The following is a 22280-nucleotide window of genomic DNA, read 5'->3' as shown; positions in this document are numbered from 1 at the left end:
TTTCTTTATATTCAAAAGAAACTTAGGCGATATCCAGTTAATATTACTTCACTGACTGAGTGAATGAATGCTCCTCAAATTTGTCTACACTCCATATGTCTTTGTCTCACTCTACATCTCCACTTGCATGAACACAACAGGAGATGTTCTGTCTCAAAAACCACAGACTGGGAAAAAAAAAAATCCAAAAACTACAGACAGAACTTAACAAAAGAACCTCTCTGTTTTTCTTCAGCCTATTAATTAGACTAAGAGATTTATGAAGATTATTCATATATTCCAACTGAATTTTGACAACTAGGTGTCATAATTTGCATTTTCCACATATGTTGGCAACTCAGAGAAGTTATGTGTCTGCTAAGCTGTAAAATCTGAATTGAGAAGCAGATTATCTAATTCCAAATTATGTTATTTTTTTCTCCTGCAGCTGATAATCTCACTGTACATTCTTCTCCACAAGAGCTCATTCATACACACTCTAATTCCCAATCTCCTCTCTGCTGGCCTTTCGGGCTTAGACTTCCAAGTCAAACTTTAGCTCATTCTCTTCCTTCAAAATCCACTTTCACTGAATAATATTGGCAAATCTGAACAGTATTTTGTGAAGCTCTCTTGAATCTATTACTTCCTTTCCATTCAGTTAGCTCATATTCACTGGGGAGCTGCTCTGTGCCTGGTACTGCAGTAGCTTCAGGTGTTTCAGAAGGAATCTGATCACCCGGCCATCTGGAGCTACATGTATAAGAGACAATCCTCTTTCAGATTCACCACTTTGAGTCTTCCTGGCATTTACAGCTAAATAATAACTTTAAAAATATGTGTTCATGATGTCCCTCTGCTTCACTCTGACCATTCTTGATTTTTTAGTTTTAATATGATCTTGCTTTTCTCTCAACTCTTTGGCTCTTCTTTCCACCTTTCTATATTGTGATTTTGCTCTATCGGGTCAATTAGATCCATTGTAGTTTAGTTAACCACTAGATCTATCATTAATGAGAGAGAAGTTTTGACACCTATAATGATAACTGTGGGTTTCTCTATTTTTCCTTTCAAGTTTATCAGTTTCAGTTCATGAGTTTTGAAGCTCAGTGGTCAGGGACATATACACAGAGGATAGTTTATTTCATTGGTAAGCTAACACTTTATAATTATGTAACTTCTCATTTAATAACTGGAAATTCAAAATCCACTTGGTCTGACGTTAATATATCCACTTCAGCTGTTTTTTGATTAATACTGTGTGGTGTCGGTTTTCCCGTATTGACCCTGCTCTGCCCTACGCGTCTCAGGATTAGGCAGCCTTGCAGCCAAGTTGCAGGAAGAAACAGGAATAAAAAGAGCATTTGGGCATATTCCTTGAGATGACAAGCTATTCTGAACAAACAAAGCAGATTATAGGTTGATAGTAGATATACATATCAAAAGGACAGTAGAGCCAGTCTCATCCTTGCCCAGAGGAGAGTGCGATGTGTGTCTACTTTTCTCATTTCTTTGCATAGGTTGCAAGATTTGTGGTTGTCAGCTGGAGCTCCTTAGTTAAAGGAGCCAAAACTGGAGAATGTGGGCATCGATCCCACTACCTCTCACATGCTAAGCGAGCGCTCTACCACTTGAGCTAATTCCCCACCCCTGTGTTTATATTTTTCCTCTAGCTTTTCAGAGTACCATCCCCACTTTATTTACTCTTCTGAGCAGCCTGGACTTCAGAAAATATCAAGGTCCTCAAAGTGAAACCAGGACTGGACTAAGGGCTGCTGCTGAGTCACTTCAGCCGTGTCCGACTCTGTGCGACCCCAGAGATGGCAGCCTACTGGGCTCCTCTGTCCCTGGGATTCTCCAGGCAAGAACACTGGAGTGGGTTGCCATTTCCTTCTCCAATACATGAAAGTGAAAAGTGAAAGTGAAGTCGCTCAGTCGTGTCCGACTCTTCTAGACCCCATGGACTGAAGCCTACCAGGCTCCTCCGTCCATGGGATTTTCCAGGCAAGAGTACTGGAGTAGGGTGCCATTGCCTTCTCCACTCATGTACTAACATATGCATAATGGGAGTTCCAGAAGAAGAGATAGAAAGCAGCCGAAATAGTTGTTCAGAATTAATGGCCCCAACTTTTATAAAAAATTATACATCCAAGAACCTCAAAGAACTTCACACAGGATAAACTCAAGGAGAGCTGTGCTGCAACACATTATAGTCAAGTGTGGAATGCTAAAGATAAAAGAAAATCAAGAAAGCAGCAAGGGAAAAGTGACTAATATTACACAAGGACTAAGGACACATCTTCTCAAAGATGCCTAAGGCAATAGTGTGATTGTTATCTATTCCTCTGCTGAGGAAAGGAGGAGAAAGTCACCACTGGAGAAAGAAGAGACAGAAGAAACATTTTGGGGTTTCACTGTTGACTGAAGAGAAACCAGAAATTAAAAACCCATGTAGAAAAAAATGGTTGAAAGAAAATACATGCAAAAGGAAATAGGCTTTAAATTTGTTCTAGTTTTCACCCAACTTTAAACGGTTATCCAAGAGAAGGGAATGGCCACCAACTCCAGTATTCTGCCTGGTGAATCCCATGGACAGAGGAGTCTGGTGGGTCACAAAGAGTCAGACACAACTGAGTGACTAACACTAAACTGCTATCTGTTGTGGTTTTTGTAACAGTGGTCCTAAACATCTGTGTTCCCTTACATCTTTTTTTGTTATTCACTAATTCGGTTCAGTTCAGTTCACTAATTAGAAGGCAGAAAATTCTGTCTGGGAAAATTTTAAGTCATATAAACTGCCATTCATCAATAAAATTTAAAACATCGAGTAAGGCATAAAGAAAGAGCAAAATAAATTGATGGAAGCAGAGAGTAACATTTTGAAAGTTAATAAAATAGTTTATTAATTTGATCTACCTATTCCCTATCCTTACCTAATACTTCTGTTTCAAGGCAGAAGCCATAATTGTGCCTTAACTCCAGGCACTGAGGACACAATGATTTGAGCCTAAAGATCCTTATACTCTAGAGGAGAGACAGGAAGTTTAAATGAAAATTCATAAGACAATTTCTAAAACACAGTGCTTGTGAGGAAGGTGGCATAATTGATGGACAGATTGAAATGACCATAAGAGGCATTAGCTAGGGAGGGGGCCTCAGTAGCAAAGTAACATTTGACTTAGGGACTGAGTGCCAAGAAGTAGGCATATTACTAAGTCTGATTCAAAATGAGAAGTTAGTCAGGATCTGAGAGGTGAAGAAAAGTCCTCTGTGTGCATTTGGGAAACACAGACAGAGCCCCATTACCAAATACCCACAGAAAAGTCAAAATGTAAGAAAATTTCCAGCTCATTTCAAGACTGTAGTGCCAAAGGCCTAACCAAATGGTGGGCTTGCTGAAGGATCACCCTTTCACAGAGCCTCCAAGGGCAGCATCCATAGGATTCTTTGTGTCTGGAGAAGCTTAAGATCAAGTTGAAGGAGAGGGAAGTCTTTCAGTGAAAAGCAAAGTGCAAGGGCTGTTAACAGTTCTGCATGGTAGAATCATGACCCTCTTTAACGTTCCTTCCTGTTTTTGGACTTCATCAGGATCTGATCACTAATGCTGTTAAATATATTTCCTATATTACCTGCTGGAATCCCTCCTGCCTCATTTAAAATATTTTAGCTGCCTGTGCAAAGAGGAAAAATTCTGTTTGGGATTCTATGTGTGGAAGTCAAATATCACCAGATTGTTTTAATTCTTGGAGATATTTCTGAAGGTGTTAATTTGGACTGTCACTACAGGTACTGTGATGGTTGGGTTGGAATAGATGGATAAGAAACTTCCATAAGGAAGAACTACCCAAAGATCCTACTCCCATTCTTGTTTGTAAGTTTTCTCTAAGAATTCCCCTGATTTCACATCTTCTTTTTTAATTTGTTTTTGACAATCTGGATCTTTCTGGTTCCCTCTCAGACCCAGGCAACTCGGTCCTCAGACCCACAGGTTCTGTTGTCCATCTTGTCTCTCTAAATGTCCCTCAAAAGACTTCCCTCTTTCCCCAGGTCAATAGGTCCCATAAATGTCGATTACAAACTAGCCTTCTTTTCACCAGATTCTCTCTGTTTACAAGGATGGGAGGTCTACTCTCCCACTAGCCAAAAGTCATGAATGTTAAGAAGGAAAGGCCAGCATACTCCAGTACAGATCATGCTCACTCCCTTCACACCACGTTTTCTTTCCTTGTTGTAGCAATAATGACAGAGTGGATGCGTGCGTGCTCGGTCACTCAGTTGAGTTCAACTGTTTGCGACAAAGAGTATTGGTCAAAGACCAAGTCTGCGCTCTATTCTGGGTAAAATAAGAAAAGAACCAGAAATTCATAAATCGTCATTTTAAAAAGAAATCCAGTATTTCCAGAAGTTGGGTTCAGGAAACAACCTCTGAGGACTCAGGTCCTGTGGAGAAGAAATGATAGAGCAAAACTGGTGGAAACAAGAATCGTTCCCACTAGCTTTCAGTGCAAAGAAGGCTTTGTAACATTGAACCTAATTCCCACGTTCTAACCCTCTTTTTGATCTGGGATCTTTCTGGTGAATCTAAACTTCTTCACCAATGATTTTACTGAAGTTACTGGGAATTGCGACAAACTTGAAATCTAATTTCAACCTTCTAAGCAAACATTCGGTCATTTTTCAAAAGCTTTGCTGGTGCCCACCTAATTTTACTTCCTGTTGGGTTTTTCCTTCGACATAACTTTGGCCAGGGCAAAAAAGGTATGATCTGCCCTCTCTGAGGCTCGAACTCAGGACCTTCAGATTATGAGACTGACGCGCTGCCTACTGCGCTAAGAGGGCAGACAAGTATAAGCAGCAGGTATTGAAAGCAGAGAGGAAATAGTATTTTCCAACCACCCACACTTTAATCAGTTCCTAGTTTTTAATAAATACTTGAAAATCATTCCAATAAACCAATGACAAACCCAGTGGATTCCACATTAGGAATGATGTAGTCCATGCCTTTCCAATATTCACCCAAAAATAAGATCATCTGGGCTGCATGGCTAGGAACAATTAATGTGCTGTCTTCTTAGTCTTGTGTTCTAAAAATGTGCTTTTTCCTGCCCTCAGAAATCTCAGCTGATCTTACATTTTCCGTGATCTCCTTGTTGAAAGAAACATAGGAGTTGCCTAGTTAATATTAGTTCACTGAGTGAATCAATAGTCCACAAGTCTGCACTTCTCTGTCTTGCTCCACATCTCCATTTGTACCTACATGGCTGGAGACATTCTTCCTACAAAACCCACAAACTGACAAAAAGCTACCTTGCTTTTTCAGCCTTACATACTAATTCATACTAAGAGATTTAGGGAGATTATTTCATATAGTCCACTTGAATTTAGGTAATAAACCTATATATCATATTTTGTACTTACCAGACAAAATGAAGGCTCAGAGAAGTTAAGTAATATTTCTGTTAAACAGCAAAATATGAATTGAGAGAAATTATTAGATTCCAAATTGTGAGTTCTCTCTCTACTCCAGCTCACATCCACTATCTAATTCCCAACTTCTGTGATGGACTTTTGGGCTTAGATTTCCAAGTCCTTCAAAACCCATATCAACTGATCTGCCAAATGCTAAACATTATTCTTGTGCAGCTTTTTTGAATCTATCACTTCCTTTCCATTCATTCAGCGCATTATTGTTGTGGAGCTGCTCTGTGCTAGGCATTGTAGCAGGCTCAGGGGACTGAGAGGGAATCTGATTATTCCAGGCCTCAGGAGTAGGAAGGATAAATATGGACAAGGAATGATCCACTTCCAGTTTCACCACTTTCAGTCTCCCTGGCATTCAGCTAAATAACTCTTTCTAAAATACCACTTTTCTGCTTCACACTGACAATTTTTGGTTTCTTTGTTTTGATATAATTTTGCTTTTCTCTCAACTCTTTGATCCTTCTTTCAACTGACACTGCAATTTTACTTAATATGGTCATTTAGTTTCAGTGGTGGATAGTGTTTAGTTCCACACTGTATTTGCCAATTTGTTATCTACTAGATCTACCAATTAAAGAGAGAGGATTGTTGACATCTTCAACAATAATTGAGGACTTTTCTATGTTTCTTTTCAGTTTCATTAGGTATTGCTTATGGGTTTTGAAGCTCTGTGGTCAGGGGCATACACATTTAGGATAGTTATTTTATTAGTGAGTTGACATCTTATAATTGTATAGCTTCTCAAATTAATACCTGGAATTTTTCTCTGCTTTGAAATCCACTTAGTCTTATAGTAATATATCTACTTTATTTTTTTCTATTAATGCTTGCATGAGGTCTGTTTTCCTATTCTTTCCTTTCAATCTCCTATGTAACTTTTAATCTTGAGTACAGCTTTTCATCTCACAACTAACTGTATTTGAAGTGGATTTCTTCTAATCAGTATATATTTTTTTAATATATTGTGACAAACTGATTTTGCTATATCTGGATTGTTAGAATGCATTAAAAATAAATTGCTGACTATAATAACTCAAATAATATTATTACTAATAAGTTTGGTTTTAGACTTACTAAATAATTTATTGATAGCTTGTTTCCTTTGTTTCTTGTTTTTCTCTGCTCCTCTTCCTCCCTACCCTTACTTGACTCATTTAAACATTGTTAGTAGGTGGTGTATTGATTACCATATACATCCTTAATATTTCACAGTATACTTAGAATCAATAAATTACCATTCAAGTTGTGTATAGAAACCTCACCACCATCTAGTCCCTTTACCACAACCCCTTCATATAGTACATATAGATACAATGAATATTCCATCAGACAATGTAATGATTTTCACTTTCAAGCATCAAACATACTTTAAAGAATTAAAGAGGAACATAAAAATCTATTATGCTTTCCCAGTTATTTCCTTCTCTTCTACGGTTCCAATGACAAATTGAAATCATAAGGGAGTAATCACAGTTCAGGCATACAAAAATGGGGAGGACAGCCATTGAGGATCTGGCCTTAGATCAGTCCCTATATCACTGTACCAAACCCAGGGCCACCACCAGCCATAGTCGGAACAACATCCACCAGCTGCAAACTTGTAGTCTCAAGGTTCCCCCTTGTAACTAAGTAACCATTGCAGACCCTAACCAATTCTTGCTTAATAAGCTGTCTTTCTTCTCATTAGCATCAATTACAATGCTAGACAAACAACTTATGTCACTGCGTGGCCTTGCAGTTTTTCCCTTTAATAAGCTTCCTTCATTTTGTAGTCCAATGCAACACAACTCTTGTGCTTCTTAAATCTATGTTTCCCAGGCTGCAGTCCTAGTAAACTTCCAATATGGGCTATTTAATTTCAAACGAGTTTCTGTTTCTGAAATTTTGGTTAACTTTCTTCATTTGCACTATCCTATATATTTCTTTCTAGTATCATTTTTCTTCTCTCACAGCATTACTCTTTTTTAGAATTTCCATTAGCAATGGAGTCAGTCACTCAGTTTACCTTCAAATGAGAAGGTAAACTTTATGTCTGTCTGAAGGGTATTTTTGCTATATTTAGCTATTAGATTGACAGGTCTTTTCTTTCAAAACAACATAAAAATCATGTTATTTTGTTATAGTTCTTACAGTTTCTGATGAGAAATTAACAGTCATTCAGATTGCAGTTTCCCTTTCATTTTCTTCTGGTACTTTAGAGCATCCCCTCCCTTCTAGTTTCAAGCAGTTTAATTGTCATCTGTCTGGCTGTGGGTTTATTTGATTTTATCCTGCTTTAGGGTTGCTGAATGTTTTTATTCTGGTTTATATCTTTTGCCAAATCTGGGTAACCAGTCCCCCCCCACCAAAGTTTCCCTTCTTCCTCTATTGGGTCTCCAATGATGTGAATGTAAGAACTTTGCTATTTTCCCGTTTGTCCCTGAGGTTCTGTCCGTTTTTTAAAGTACACTTACCTCTTTGTCATTTGGATTGACTGTTTACTATTGTCCTATCTACACATTCTTTTTTCAGGTCTGAAGTTGCAATTTGGATGTATATTTTTTTGCCAGTGCTTCTTAAAACCTGGAGAATGTGGGTATCAATCCCACTACCTCTCGCCTGCTAAGCAAGCGCTCTTCCACTTGAGCTAATTCCCCACCTTTATCGAGCTCTTTCCCCCAGTGTTTCAGAGTACCATCTCCATTATTCGCTTGAAACCAGGACTACTAAGGAAATGTCTTCCCAAAGATGACCTGAAGCAACAGTGAGATTGGTACCTATTCCTCCTCTAAGGAAAAGGGGTGAGGAGTAGCCATGGGAAACATTCGGTGCCCCAAATTTCACGTGTCAAACTTTCTGAGATAGAAGTGAAAATGTCCCAGTTGGGAGGACTCACCCAGAACAGCAGGCTAATACAACAGGACTACCTTAGGATGATTATCTGTTTCTTAAAAATGAGATGAAAACGACAAACCAACAGGAGTGTGATGATCACTGATTCCTTTTAGGGGAGAAGGTGAACTGATTTTCCCTGGATGGTGGAAGGCAAAAAACACAGCTGTTTCTGCTTGGTTTCCAGCCAAAGACCTCTCGCGTGTTAGGTGGAGTGATGACCACTACACTAAGGAAACTCACGCTTTGTTCTATTTTAAGATATTTTTCCATTGTTACTGAGGCAGGTCATGAGAAATTATATATCTACACCATATGATACAGCAATAAAAAAGTACAAAATATTACAGATAAGAACCATCAGAAATAAGACACAAGAGCATGTTACAATGAAGGGAAAAATATGGACATTGAGTGGTACAGGTGAAGAGTGATGCTGATGCTGTTAAAAGATGATTGTGTTAAAGTGCTGCACTCAGTATGCCAGCAGATTCGGAAAAGTCAGCAGTGGCCACAGGGCTGGAAAGGTCAGTTTTCATTCCAATCCCAAAGAAAGGCAATGAATGTTCAAACTACCACAGACTGTACTCATTTCATATGCTAGCAAGGTCATACTCAAAATCCTCCAAGCTAGGCTTCAACAGTACCTGAACCAAGAACTTCCAGATGTACAAGCTGAATTTAGAAAAGGCAGAGGAACCAAAGATCAAATTGCCAACATCCGTTGGATCATAGAAAAAGCAAGAGAATTCCAGAAAAACATTTACTTCCACTTCATTGACTACGCCTTTAATTGTGTGGATCACAACAAACTGGAAAATTCTTAAAAGAGATGGCAATACCACGTTACCTACCTCCTGAGAAACCTGTATGCAGGTGGAGAAGCAATGGCTAGAACGGGAAATGGAACAACAGACTGGTTCCAAATTGGGAAAGGAATATGTCAAGGCTTTGTATTCTCACTTTGCTTATTTAACTTATATGCAGAGTACATCATCGAAATGCCGGGCTGGATGAAGCTCAAGCTGGAGTCAAGATTGCTGGGAGAAATATCAATAACCTCAGATATGCAGATGACACCACCCTTATGGCAGAAAGCAAAGAGGAACTAAAGAGCTTCTTGATGAGGGTGAAAGAGGAGAGTGAAAAAGCTGGTTTAAAACTCAACATTCAAAAAACGAAGATCATGGCATCTGGTCCCATCACTTCATTGCAAACTACATGGGGAAACAATGGAAACAGTGAGATACTTTATTTTCTTGGGCTCCAAAATCAGTACAGATGGTGACTGCAGCCACGAAATTAAAAGACGCTTGCTCCATGGAAGAAAAACTATGACAAACCTAGACAGAATATTAAAATGCAGAGACATTGCTTTGCTGACAAAGGTCTTTCTAGTCAAAGCTATGGTTTTTCCAGTAGTCATGTATGGATGTGAGAGTTGGACCATAAAGAAAGCTGAGTGCCAAAAAATTGATGCTTTTGAACTGTGGTATTGGAGAAGACTCTTGAGAGTCCCTTGGGCTGCAAGAGATCAAACTAGTCAATCCTAAAGGAAATCAGTCCTGAATATTCATTGGAAAGACTGATGCTGAAGCTGAAACTCTAATACTTTAGCCACCTGATGTGAAGTACTGACTCACTGGAAAAGACTCTGATGCTGGGAAAAATTGAAGGCGGGAGGAGAAGGGGACAATAGAGGATGAGATGGTTGGATGGCATCACCAACTCAATAGACATGAGTTTGAGCAAGCTCCGGGAGATGGTGAAGGACAGGGAAGCCTGGGAGATAGTGAAGGACAGGGAAGCCTGGAGTGCCACTGTCCATGGGGTTGCAAAGAGTTGGACAAGACCGAACAACAAATATAAAACACCTGCCCTCTCTGAGGCTTGAACTCAGGACCTTCAGATTATGAGACTGACGCGCTACCTACTGCGCTAAGAGGGCAGATGGTCAGGCATCCTGGCATTGAAGGTAAAATATAAAATAGTACTTTCTATCCATGTCCATCAGTTTCCAACTTTTAAAGAATGTAACCATGCTACTTGTAAATCATTCCATTTAAACCAGTGCTGCACCTGAAGGGTTCCACATCCAGGAACGGTGGAGTCCACACCTTTCCAGTGTATACCCAACAATTGGACCCTGTGGCCTGCAGTACCATTTGTACTGGTCCAGTAACGATTGTACTGGTCTTTTGCTGCTCTTTTTCCCTCTTTTGGTCTAATGATCTGCCTGTTGCCTCCTTCAGAGACCTCAGTCACTCTTACACTTTCCTTGAAACCTTATATTCAAAACTTATATTCAAAACTTAAGAAGTACCCAGTTAATACTATTAATAGTTCACTGACTGACTAAGTGAATGAATACTCCTCAAATTTGTCTGCACTCCATACTTCTTTGTCTCACTCTATGTCTCCAGTTGCATCTACATGCCCAAAGATATTCTCCTTACAAAAAAACACAAACTGAACTTAATTCAAAACCTTCTCATTTGTTTCAGCCTTATAATTATACTAAGGAATTTATGGAGATGAATTCATACATTCAAATTGAATTTCAGCAACAGAAGTATGCATCATAATTTACATTTTTGGGATATAATGAAGACTCAGAAAAGTTAAGGTCCCAGAGCTGCTAAGTAGCAAAGCATGAATTGAGAAACAGATTTTAAATTTCAAATTGTGATTTTTTTTTTCTGCTGCAGCTGAGGATCTCACTGTCTGTTCTCCAAAATAACTCATTCATCCAAACTCTTAATTCCTAACCTCTTCCGTGCTGGTGTTCTTGACTTAGACTTCCAAGTCAATTTTGGCTCATTCTCCATCTTCAAAATCCACATTCACTGTCCTGGCAAATACTATTATTCTTGTGAAACTCTCTTAAAGCTATCACTTCCTTTCCATTCAGTCAGGACATATTCATTGGGGAGCTGCCCTGTGCTTGGCACTGCAGTAGGCCCAGTTGATTCAGAAGAAATCTGACCACCCAGACCTCTGGAGCTAGTATGTATATTGATGAGGGACAGTCTTCTTCTGGTTTCACTACTTTCAGTCTCCCTGGCACTTACAACTAAATAATACTTTAAAAAAAAAAAAAATGTTTGTTTCCACAATGTCCTTTCCTTCAATCTGACCATTCTTGATTTTTTATTTTTGATATCATCTTGCTTTTCCCTCAACTCTTTAGTAGAACTTCATTGTGATTTTGCTATATAAGGTCAGTTCAATCCATTGATGTATGGTGGTGTTTATTTTTTAATGTGTTTGTTGATTTTTATTATCTACTAGATTTATGATTAATGAGAGATGTACATACTGAAGGCCAATAGAGCCAGGGCTGTCCTGTTTTGCCCTAGCCCAGGGAAGGGTCCAAAGTGTCGAATTTTTTCCTTTCTTTCCACAATTTGGAAGATTTGCAGTTCCTCGGCTGAAAGAGTAAAAACTGGAGAATGTGGGCATCGATCCCACTACCTCTCACATGCTAAGCGAGCGCTCTACCACTTGAGCTAATTCCCCACATCCAGCATGCATTTTTTTCCCTCCATTTTTCAGTGGACTGTATCCACGTCATTATTCATTCTTCCAGGCTGCCAGAACTTCAGGAAATGTCAAGGTTTTTAAGCTGGACTAAGGGTCCATCTTCTCAAGGATCCTCCAAGGCAAGAGAGCAGTTGGTACCTATTCCTCTGCCAAGGAAAAAAGAAAGTCACTGTGACAAAATCTGGCCAAAAAACTATGGGTTTCAGATTTTCCCAACAAAAGAGACCACATCCCATTTGGGAGGACTCACCCAGAACAGTGGGCTAATGCGGCCGGATTATGTCAGATTGATAACCTGTTTGTTAAACATGAAACTAAAACAGCAAAGCAACAGAAATGAGATGATCACTGATTCCCTTTAGGGGAGGCAGAGGGCTGAGTTTTCCCAGATGGTAGAAGGTACAAGGGAGCAATTGTTTCTGCGCAGTTTTGAACCAAGGGCCTCCAGTGTGTTAGGCAAGCGTGATAACCACTACACTACAGAAACTTACACAGTGCTTTATTTCTGGAATATTTATGGGATTCTTGCTGAGGCAGGTCTTGAGAAGTTACATATTTACACTATATGCAAGAACAAAAAAGAAGTACATACTATTACATGCAAGAGCCATCAGAAATTAGAGGTGAGACATAGAGAAAAGGAAAAATGTATGGACATTGAAGGATGTAGATGTAGAGTGGACATAGGATGGAAGGAAAAGGCATGGAGGGTAGGGATTCCTGTGTTCAGAAATATAACCTGTTCAATTGGAGTAGGTGTATGTGCGTTTGTGTGTGTGAAATAGACATGAAGGGAAACAGCGGTTGAAAAGCCTGGATGCATGATGATACACTGGGGAGAAAACTGGAGTCTTAAGAACACTTGAAAAAATTCCGTGCAGACAGCTTACATAATCAAAGTAACATTTTATGATAAATTTTTAATTTCGAATGCCATATAGGTAGGAAATGGGGGAACTGGAATTAAGGAGAATGAAAAAGAAGTTATATTAAGGGATTGAGGTTTATTTTTTTAGCTTCTGAGATTAGCAGTAGCATGAGTCTTTCTGCATCTCCAGTCCAAGACACTGTCTGGCACAGAATACTTTCTCCATAAACATAGAATAGATCAAGCATAGATGCATGAGAAGAAAGAGATTCTGGAGAGTTGTGTGGGAAGGATCTACAGTATCTAAGTATGTGTCAAGACACCATATGTAGAGATTTGAGGGAGAAGAAGTAGTCAAGGACACTTAGAAGTCTTGAACCTGGGTGGCAGACACAGAAGTGATTTTGATTGAGTGTCTGATGAGTGGAAAAATAAATACACTCATTTAAAAATTTGTTCTATGAATGTATGAAGGGAGGAACTGGTATTCCTTATAGACTTATGAGACTATACCTTAAACTAAAAGACACACTCACATCTTTTCATATAGAAAACAAACAAACAACCAGCTTTTCATGTCTGGTTTTGCTCCTTAGAGCTAGCAGACTTGAGAAAAATGATTCAACTCTCCTGAAATTCAATTCCATCTTTCAAATGGGAGTGATGATATTTGAGTTATTTGCAACACTAATCAAATGACTTGCATAAAATCAATAAACTTTCAGGACACTTTCTAGAATGTGGTACAGATTAGGTCTACAGAAACTACCCTAGATCTACAGGTTAGATCTACAAAAGCTACCCCACTCCCTCCTCCTATATATATGCCTTATTTCCAAAATCTTGTAACAACCACAGTTGTTTTTATAGAGACATACACAATGAGTGGGAGAGCCCCAAATTCTCAACTACACCCGGAACAGTACATTAACAAGAAATATTTGTTACATGATTTAAAAAATAAATGATTTTACCCTTCCCCATGTCTTAACTGTGGTTGGACAATCTTTAGAGCATAAATTTGGAAGAGAAAACTTCCCTTGCTTCTTCCACCAGGAGGAGAGGAAGGTAAAAAATATAGTATAACTTTTGTTTTCTGGTGTAATCTAAATTTCTTGTCCATTTCATTCAAACTGCTGAGAGGTGCAACAAGCAAGAAAATTGATTCCATCTTCTTGAGAGAATATTGAATATTGGAACATCCACCCAATGCTTATCTGGCAGCATTTGCTGATTTTCTTTTGTATTGATTTTTTTAAGCACAGATTACACACACTTTCTTTCAACTTGGCTTTTCACCAGGCTGACTATGAAAAAAGTGAGGGCCTGCCCTCTCTGAGGTTTGAACTCAGGACCTTCAGATTATGAGACTGACGCGCTGCCAGCTGCGCTAAGAGGGCAGACAGTTTAATGTCTGTACATTGAAATTAAAATATCAAACAGCATTTTCCAAGCATGTCTACTTCATCTGTTTTCAGCTTTTAAAGAATCTACTCTATGTTATTTGAAAATCATGATGTTTAAGTCAATGCTACATGGGTAGGATTCCATATTTATGAAAGGTAGAGTCCATGCCTTTCCAGTATTCAACCTAAGACAGGACCATCTATACTTCAGCACTAAGGACAATTCATTGTGTCTGTCCTTTGCTGGTCTTGTGTTCGAAAGACATCGTGTTTCCTGCCCTCAACCGATCTTACATCTTTCATGATCTTTGTTGAAGAAACGTAGAAGGTGCTCAGTTAATATTATTTCTCTGACTGACTGAATCAGTATTCTTCAAATTTGTCTATAGCCCATACTTGTCTATCTTTACATCTCCACTTGCATCTACGTGACTGGAGACATTCTTCCCTACAAAAACATAAACTGAACTTAATTTTAAAAAGTCTTCCTTTTTTTTTTTTTTCAACTTTATATGCTATTAATCATGCTAAGAGATTTGTGGAGATTATTTCATATAGTCTAATTGAGTTTTGGCAACAAAACTATTTATCGTAGGTTACTAAACAAAACTTTGGGCTGCTGGCCCCAGAGCAGCAAAGCCAGTCTGCTGCCATCAGGTTGTGATGAAGGAAGGTGAAGGATTTATTGCAGGGTGCCAAGCAAGGAGAACTAGCTCCACAGATTCAGATACCCCAAAGTCTTTCAAGGCCGGGTTTTTAAAGACAGTGTGAGGGTGACTGTCTCAGGGTGTATAATCAAGGGCTTCCCAGGTGGCTCAGTGGTAAAGAATCCACCCGCCAATGCAGGAGATGCAAGAGACTCAAGTTTGATCCCTGGGTGGGGAAGATCCCCTAGAGTGGGAAATGGTAACCCACTCCTGTATTCTTGCCTGGGAAATCCCATGGACAGAGGAGCCTGACCGGCTACCATTCATGGGGTCCTGAAAAGTTAGAAGCGACTGAGCCCAGGACAGTGTGACAGCGTGATAGTGTGAGGGAGACTGTCTCAGGGTGTATTATGAGCCAATGTGCAATTCTTTGATTGGCTGATGGTGAGGTAATAAGGTAGTATTTTGGGTAACAATTGTCAGTTTTTGCCTCCAACCAGTCTGAGATCTACAAACTATTGGTCAGCATGTAGTCAACTTTTTCATCTGGTGGGAGTTTTAGTATCTGCAAAATAACTCAAGGATATGGCTCATAGTATTAACCATAGCCCTTGAGGAGAAACTAAAGGCTCTCCGCTCTATTTTATGGCTAAACTATTGTCTTTTTTGACTGCTTTCCTTTGTTTCTGCATTTTCTCACTTCTCTGATTAAATTCGCTCTTTGAAGTTGAGGGAAGATCTCAGATGCTAAATTTTTTTTTACAAACAAGAGGCAGGGGGGACACGGGGTGAGGCTGGTGTCTGTCTCTGGAGGAGGAATTTGCTTTTAATTTTGAAGTTGAATGCAACAGCCTCATCCAGTAGGGTGATCAGTGAAGCTTTCCTTTCCCATTGTGAAGATACTAATGTGGGGGTTCAATGTGAATTTATTTTTCTGTGTACAGAAGGTCAATCGAATTGACTTGTTTTGAGAAGAAAGGGAATCCAATCAACAGAAATGTTAAGAAAACCTATGCTTCCTTTTACAAATAGCAGGTTTGGGACTGCAATCAGAAGTTAATGCAAACTTCAGGAGAATCAAAATATCTACCTTTATGAAAAATGGGTGGAATGGAAACTGGGATTTGGACAAGAATCCAGGAGCAGAGGGACTGAATGTATGTATTTATTTGTTTGCCTTTGATCAACATGACTGTCTGGGAGAGGAAGAAGAGGAAATTTGGTGTTCTGTCAGCGAGTGTCATTCAGGCCCTATAGAGACAAATAAAGCAGGAAGTGGGTCTAGAAACATTGAGGGCTATGGGGGTAACAGGGTAGGTTGCATTTTAGCTGAGGTCATCAGACTGAGCAGATGACATTTGAACTTTCCTACTGTCAAGTTTCATAGTTACCAAAGTTTCAGGCTAATAATAAAGAGATGATAAAGTCTTCCTAATGAATTTGAAGGAGGGGAAAATACTGGAACGTGGTTTATTATTCAGCTTTCGGGGAAACACTTGAGAGATCTGATGAGGGTGTTAGTTTTCTCACAGTTAGGTTGGTTACAGCCTGCTGTTAACTCCATTACCTTGAAGAAGGAAAGGAACAGGTTGCCCTGACTGGACTGACTCCATTTTTAAAAGGAAAGGAACTCCATCTTGCCCTCTCAATGAACTTTGGCCTACTTATCTGGTAACCATGGAGACAACATACCAAATGGCCTAGCAGCTCCCTTCCCCATCCCCCCCAAGGGACAAATACCCGACCAGGCTGAACTCGCACCTAGCCTCCCTGGAGCCAGGAAGAGTGTAATAAACCACTATATAATCAATCACCTCTGTAATCTTTGTAATGCCCATTGATGTGGGCTACTCTGCATGACTAGGTGACCTTCAGATTGTGAATTATGGCTGTAACCTGATTGTATCTCTTTCTAACATTTTCCAGAGCAGACTTGAGAAATTTGGGGATGTGGGCTTGGGCACGTACACTTTAGGTATAAAAGGTTGTTACAAAAATCGGTCGGGGTCCCTGGCTCAGAAGGAAACTCTGCCTTGGACCCGCCGGTGTAATAAACTGCACTCCACTGTTCACGCTGTCCTTCTGAGTGAGTTTGCTTCCCGGAGCGTTTGGCTACAACTTGGTTAGTAATCTAGATAATCAAGATAGCCATTACCTTGTTAGAAGTCCCCTGAACAGAGTGAATCATAACTACAACGAGTGGCTCGTTAGAGGGAGGGGTCGGTACTGATGAGTCTGAAAGCAGGAAGGGAATGAGAATGCAAATTCGTAAAGAATTTCCTCCTGCCGGGCACACTTTGGCTCAGCAACCCGGGCGGTGGTATTGGTGGTGTCTGTCTTTTGACTCTAGAAATGTACCTCCTATTCCAGGCTTTAAAAGAAAAAATTTGATCTACAGTATCCTAAAAGGCCACAACGCAGCCAGGATGAAAGGAGCCATTCTTCCCTTTCTTTCTCTTTGTTTTCGTTTCTCTTGTCTGTCCTCGAATTTCTTCAGCCGCCTCCAGCGCTCTTGCAGCGTGGATCTCAGGAGACAGGTTGAGAAAAATTCGTCCATTTACTGCCCTTCTGTCAGCTGACCCGGCTGCTTGAGCGTCCTCGGCCCTTACGAGGAGTCACTTCTTGAGGGCAGCGACCGCAGGGACTTCTCAAATTTGAGTCGCCGACCCTGGGCTGCGCTTGCTGCGCTTAAAGCGCGGGATTGGGTTGATGTTCTGCAGACACCTGCGGGGCAGGGAAACATGCTGGCAGCTCCTCCCAGCAGATCCCATTCGCATCGCCCAATCCTTGCTAAAGATCCACATCGTCCTCGTTTACTGTGTGAAGACCTGAACGCTTACGAACTGCTTTTCCTCACTCGAGGTTCTTCTAAGACCTGACCGCCGATTCCCACGCGTTCTGCCCTCCCTACTTACAGTTATCTCCTTTGTTGTTTAAGACATCGCTGTTGCTTGTTTCGGTGTGGACTCGGACAGCTGCACGTTGGAGAAATTTTAGCAGGATTCGTCGAGGATTCTATTCTCTAGAGAGCACTATATTCTCAAGAGGCAAGTGTTCTCAAAAGGGAGAGTTTTCCATGCAACAGGCGATAGTACAAAAGATATTAGGTGATGTGCAAGATTCCGGTCTTATTCTTTTGAGTATCTTTTCTAGCCCCGCCCCGGTCACCTTCCCTCCATTCTTTGTGGTGATCGAACAAGTGACAATAAAGGTTTTAAGAGGACTTCCTCATAATAAGAGAGTCTCAGGTGGGTTGTAAATAACACACCACCCTACCATCCCCCTAAAGGGGGGAGAGGTGACCTCGAGCCAGCCAGGAGTCGAACCTGGAATCTTCTGATCCGTAGTCAGACGCGTTATCCATTGCACCACTGGCCCTATTCGTATGGGTGCTCTTTAAACCATCATTAATTAGCCTTTAAGAGGTTTTTGCATTTTCATATCATGGTATTTCTGGATGTAGCCGATGTACACTCGCTCTTCTTTTGATTTGTCTGCCGTCTACTTTCCCAGATGAGAGGATATAAAGATTTACGGTCTACTCTGAAGCCTCATTATAGCAATAACCTGCCAGCCTAAGGTCCTTGACCTCGTGGTGAAGGGCCTGGAAGGAGCAAATGATGGAGTTCTTAGGACTTTGCTAATGAGAGTGGAAGGAAACCGGGACACAGGGGCCAGAGTAAACAAATAAAATAACAGAAATACTCGCAAAGCTAATCGAGTTCTTAATTCTTCCCCCGTTTGGATCGTGTTCTTTCCTTGTACACCTAGGGTTCAGAGCACACCCCTCATTTCGGCATTTATCACACTGTTGTGAACAGCTGTTTGCTCAGCGGTCCTCTCCACTCAATTGTATATTCTTAAGGCCAGCATGCTCTGTATCTACAATGACTAATTTTATACTAAAAGTCTGCATGCATGAATGAAGAGTTGAGAGAAATGCCTGTAAGCATCAGGAAAACAGTTTGGTACAGGTAGGCATCATGAGTCTGTAATTCCATGCTATCTCAACCCAGATGTTTCAAGAGCAAAGGCATGCTAAGTACAGCAGTAGAATTCTAGTTTCCTGAATATACTTTGAGGCTCATGGTGGCTGTTTATGTACTCAGGGGTAGAGGCTGGGCATGTGTCCATTAAGTCTGAAGCCAGTGACAATCAGACAGTAGGGCTGGGCTGGAGCTAGCGGCTGAGAAGTAGGCCTTCTAAGCGAAGAAAATGCCGAGTCTGCTGATGGCAATGAAAAAACAGTGAACCAAGGGCACACCAGACCAATATTTTTAATACCATTTAGGTAGCTTGTTTTGAGTTTTCATAATGCCAGTGATCAGGAGGACTTGGAACACAATTCTTACAGAACTATAAGACATATAGCCCAAAGATTCTTCCCCAATAAAGGACACTTTCAGTAATAGCTCTACAATTATTCAAACGACAGCATTCAACTGACTTACAATGGATTTACTATCATACATGACAAGTCAAGAAGGTAGGGAGGCTATGAGCCTCATTAATTCAGTGACTCTATGATGCTATTCAGAACCAAGATTTTTTGAATGACCGAGTCTTTGCATTCTGTCATTCTCACTATATGGATCTTATACACCAGCTGGTTTCTTCGTAGTACCTCTGACTCTCACTATATCAAGATAAACTCCAGGAAAATAAGCAGACTTTATTGTATCTCTTGTTGAGAACAACTTCTCTTATACATTCCTTAGTGGATTTCCCCCTCACATTGGCTAGATTCGTATCACACATTCTTAACTAATCCAAGTACTGCCAAGAATGTGACCACTGTGATCAGTTAGATCAATCATAACTCTTCCTCTGCAGCTGAGATAGGGTCCACCTCCTGCAAAGCCAAGGCAGTATAGAAAAGGTTATGTGAATGAAATCATGTTTCTGTTCGAAAGGAGGAATAGGGGCTCTGCTGTTGGTGACTGGTGGTGGAACAAACAAGCAATATTAGTTGCTGTACCCTACACCATCCCCATATTTGAAATAAAATGAAGTAAGCATTTTTTAGCATGTTCAAGACCTCCATTCCTTATCTTATTAACTCACATTGAGGCAGGAGACAGTGGGCCTCTGGGCCAGACACTTGGTGTTTGTCGAGTGGAGTAAAATGGAGCCTTTGTTCTCACCCAGACACTCCAAGGACAAAGCTAAAAGTTGAGCTCTGCTAAAGAGATAAGCTGCCCGCTCCTGAGGTCAAGCAAGACTTCCTTGTCATACACACACAGGAAGGGCTTCTTGGGGGTCGAAAAGGGAGTGGGCTCCATTTCATAATAAATGTGGACAGGCAGTCATAGGCCTCTGTGGTGGGATCCATCTTAGAAAAATGTTGCACACACATCTTGGAGAGCATCCATAGACCAGTCAGATGTGAAGTAAGGAGCAAGATAATTGGCCAAAGGTAACAAAGACCCACGGAGAAGGCAATGGTACCCCACTCCAGTATTCTTGCCTGGAAAATCCCATGGACGGAGGAGCCTAGTAGGCTACAGTCCATGGGGTCGCTAAGAGTCGGACACGACTGAACGACTTCACTTTCACTTTTTCCTTTCATGCACTGGAGAAGGAAATGGCAACCCACTCCAGTATTCTTGCCTGGAGAATCTCAGGGATGGTGGAGCCTGGTGGGCTGCCGTCTATGGGGTCGCACAGAGTCGGACATGACTGAAGCGACTTAGCAGCAGCAGCAGCAACAAAGACCCAGAAGGACTATCCTATATAAGTGGTTTACATCACCTCGTTACTGAGCTCCTCCACGCTCAGGACGCCTTGCATTCTTCTCCGGGTGTGTCTCTCTGCCTGGCTTCTGAGTTAGATAGAAGCTAGTTTTCTATCTAAGTTAGTTAGTCTTCTATCTAAGCTAGTTAGGTAGAAGCTGTTTTCCTGTGTGCTCTCCCATACATTGTGCTGTGTCTCTGATAATAAACTTTGGACCTGTTTTTATAGTTTTTGCCTCCTTGCAACACTCTTGCTTTCAAACAGGGGCAAAAGCTGGGGCCATTTTGCTTCTAGCTTCTAGCCCCCAGTGGTCTAGTGGCTAGAACTTTCAGTTTTCATCCAGGTTCCCCAGGTTTAATTTCTGGGCAGGAAACCAAGATCTCTTTTCAGGACTGCTCACTGCTCTCCTTCTGAGATCATTTGGTACCAAAACCCGGGAGTTCAAGGCAAACTGCAGGTCCTGTCCAAACTGCTGACTGGAGACTCCTGCCTTTCACTCTCTCTCCCATACTTCTTTGATTTTCTTTCACACCTTTCTTGCACAGAAAGGTTTCTTTTTTTTTTTTTTTTTTTTACCTAATACTTTAATACCCTCTTGGGGAAGAACTAACTGAACCCTTGTTGCTGCCTAGTCCACTGTTGTCAGTGTCAACATTAGACATAAATTTCCAGAGCTAACCATTACAAAAAGCATCTGATATACAGCTTATATTCAGTATTTGTATTTAGAACAAGTACATTAGTTGTACATGATTACATGTTGTTGTTCAGTTGCTAAGTCGTGTCTGACTCTCTGACCCCCATGGACTGCAGCATGCCAGGCTTCCCTGTCCTTCATTATCTCCTGGAATTTGTCCAAGATCATGTCCTTTGAATCACTGATACTATCTAACCATCTCACCCTCCACAGCCCTCTTCTTTTTCCTTCAATCTTTCCCAGCATAAAGGTCTTTTCCAACGAGTTGGCTCTTCGCATCAAGTGGCCAAAGTATTGGAGTTTCAGCTTCATCATCAATCCTTCCAATGAATATTCAGGGTTTATTTCCTTTAGGATTGACTGGTTTGATCTCTTTATAGTCCAAAGGACTCTCAAGAGTCTCTCATGATGACATATTGACTTATAAATCAGAACTGTATAAGTGTGGTTGTTACTAATGCCATACATCACAGATCTTAACATGACTGCATAGTAAAATGACACTACAGTTTCCGAATTTAAAGTTTCAGAGGCTAACAAGTGTATGATAGTGTAGCGATCTGAAGCTCAGCCTTAAACAGTTTCAGAGCAGGGCAGGAGTCTTAAATTCCTAACTCTGGAAATCAGTAATTTATGCTACCTAAATTTGTCTATAAAAGATATAATGCTCACTGATCCCCAGGTTTATTTTTGCAGCGTCTTTAACAGTTGACACTTTAAATTTATTTCTTAATCACAATCTGTTCCTTTCCAGCATAAGCATAGTTGAACACTTTCTGTCTTAAAATTTACTCTCTATTTTTTGTATGTTTAAAGTTTTTTCTTTTTAATTTTTATTGGAGTATCATTGATTTACAATGTTGTGTTTGTTTTGGACGTACAGGAAAATGAATGTTATACATGTAAAAAAATCTACTCTTTTTTTTTTTTAAGATGCTTTTCCCATATAGTCCATTACAGAGTACTGAGAAGAATTCTCTGTGCTACACAGCAGGTTCTTATTTATTCTCTATTCTTATCACTGTTCATGTAGAAGAAACTTGATATGGAAAAAT

The 22280-nt window shown here is 40.4% G+C and overlaps 6 non-coding genes across 6 annotated transcripts; all 6 read right to left on the bottom strand.

Moving 5' to 3' along the window:
* Window positions 1-1552: 1552 nt before the first annotated feature.
* On the bottom strand, window positions 1553-1625 carry TRNAA-AGC (transfer RNA alanine (anticodon AGC)). Its single transcript has one exon. It is a non-coding gene; the product is annotated as a tRNA-Ala (tRNA).
* Window positions 1626-4745: 3120 nt separating this feature from the next.
* Window positions 4746-4818, bottom strand: TRNAM-CAU (transfer RNA methionine (anticodon CAU)). The gene has a single exon. It is a non-coding gene; the product is annotated as a tRNA-Met (tRNA).
* A 5388-nt stretch (window positions 4819-10206) lies between these two features.
* On the bottom strand, window positions 10207-10279 carry TRNAM-CAU (transfer RNA methionine (anticodon CAU)). Its single transcript has one exon. It is a non-coding gene; the product is annotated as a tRNA-Met (tRNA).
* Window positions 10280-11777: 1498 nt separating this feature from the next.
* Window positions 11778-11850, bottom strand: TRNAA-AGC (transfer RNA alanine (anticodon AGC)). Its single transcript has one exon. It is a non-coding gene; the product is annotated as a tRNA-Ala (tRNA).
* A 2219-nt stretch (window positions 11851-14069) lies between these two features.
* Window positions 14070-14142, bottom strand: TRNAM-CAU (transfer RNA methionine (anticodon CAU)). The gene has a single exon. It is a non-coding gene; the product is annotated as a tRNA-Met (tRNA).
* Window positions 14143-18100: 3958 nt separating this feature from the next.
* Window positions 18101-18173, bottom strand: TRNAR-ACG (transfer RNA arginine (anticodon ACG)). The gene has a single exon. It is a non-coding gene; the product is annotated as a tRNA-Arg (tRNA).
* Window positions 18174-22280: the final 4107 nt, after the last annotated feature.

The sequence above is a fragment of the Giraffa tippelskirchi genome, chromosome 8 (assembly GCF_054371585.1).
Source record: "Giraffa tippelskirchi isolate mGirTip1 chromosome 8, T2T-mGirTip1v1.2.pri, whole genome shotgun sequence".
Classification (NCBI taxonomy): Eukaryota; Metazoa; Chordata; class Mammalia; order Artiodactyla; family Giraffidae; genus Giraffa; species Giraffa tippelskirchi.
The sequence above is the reverse complement of the archived record's forward strand: the minus strand, read 5'-3'. Positions and strand labels throughout refer to the sequence as shown.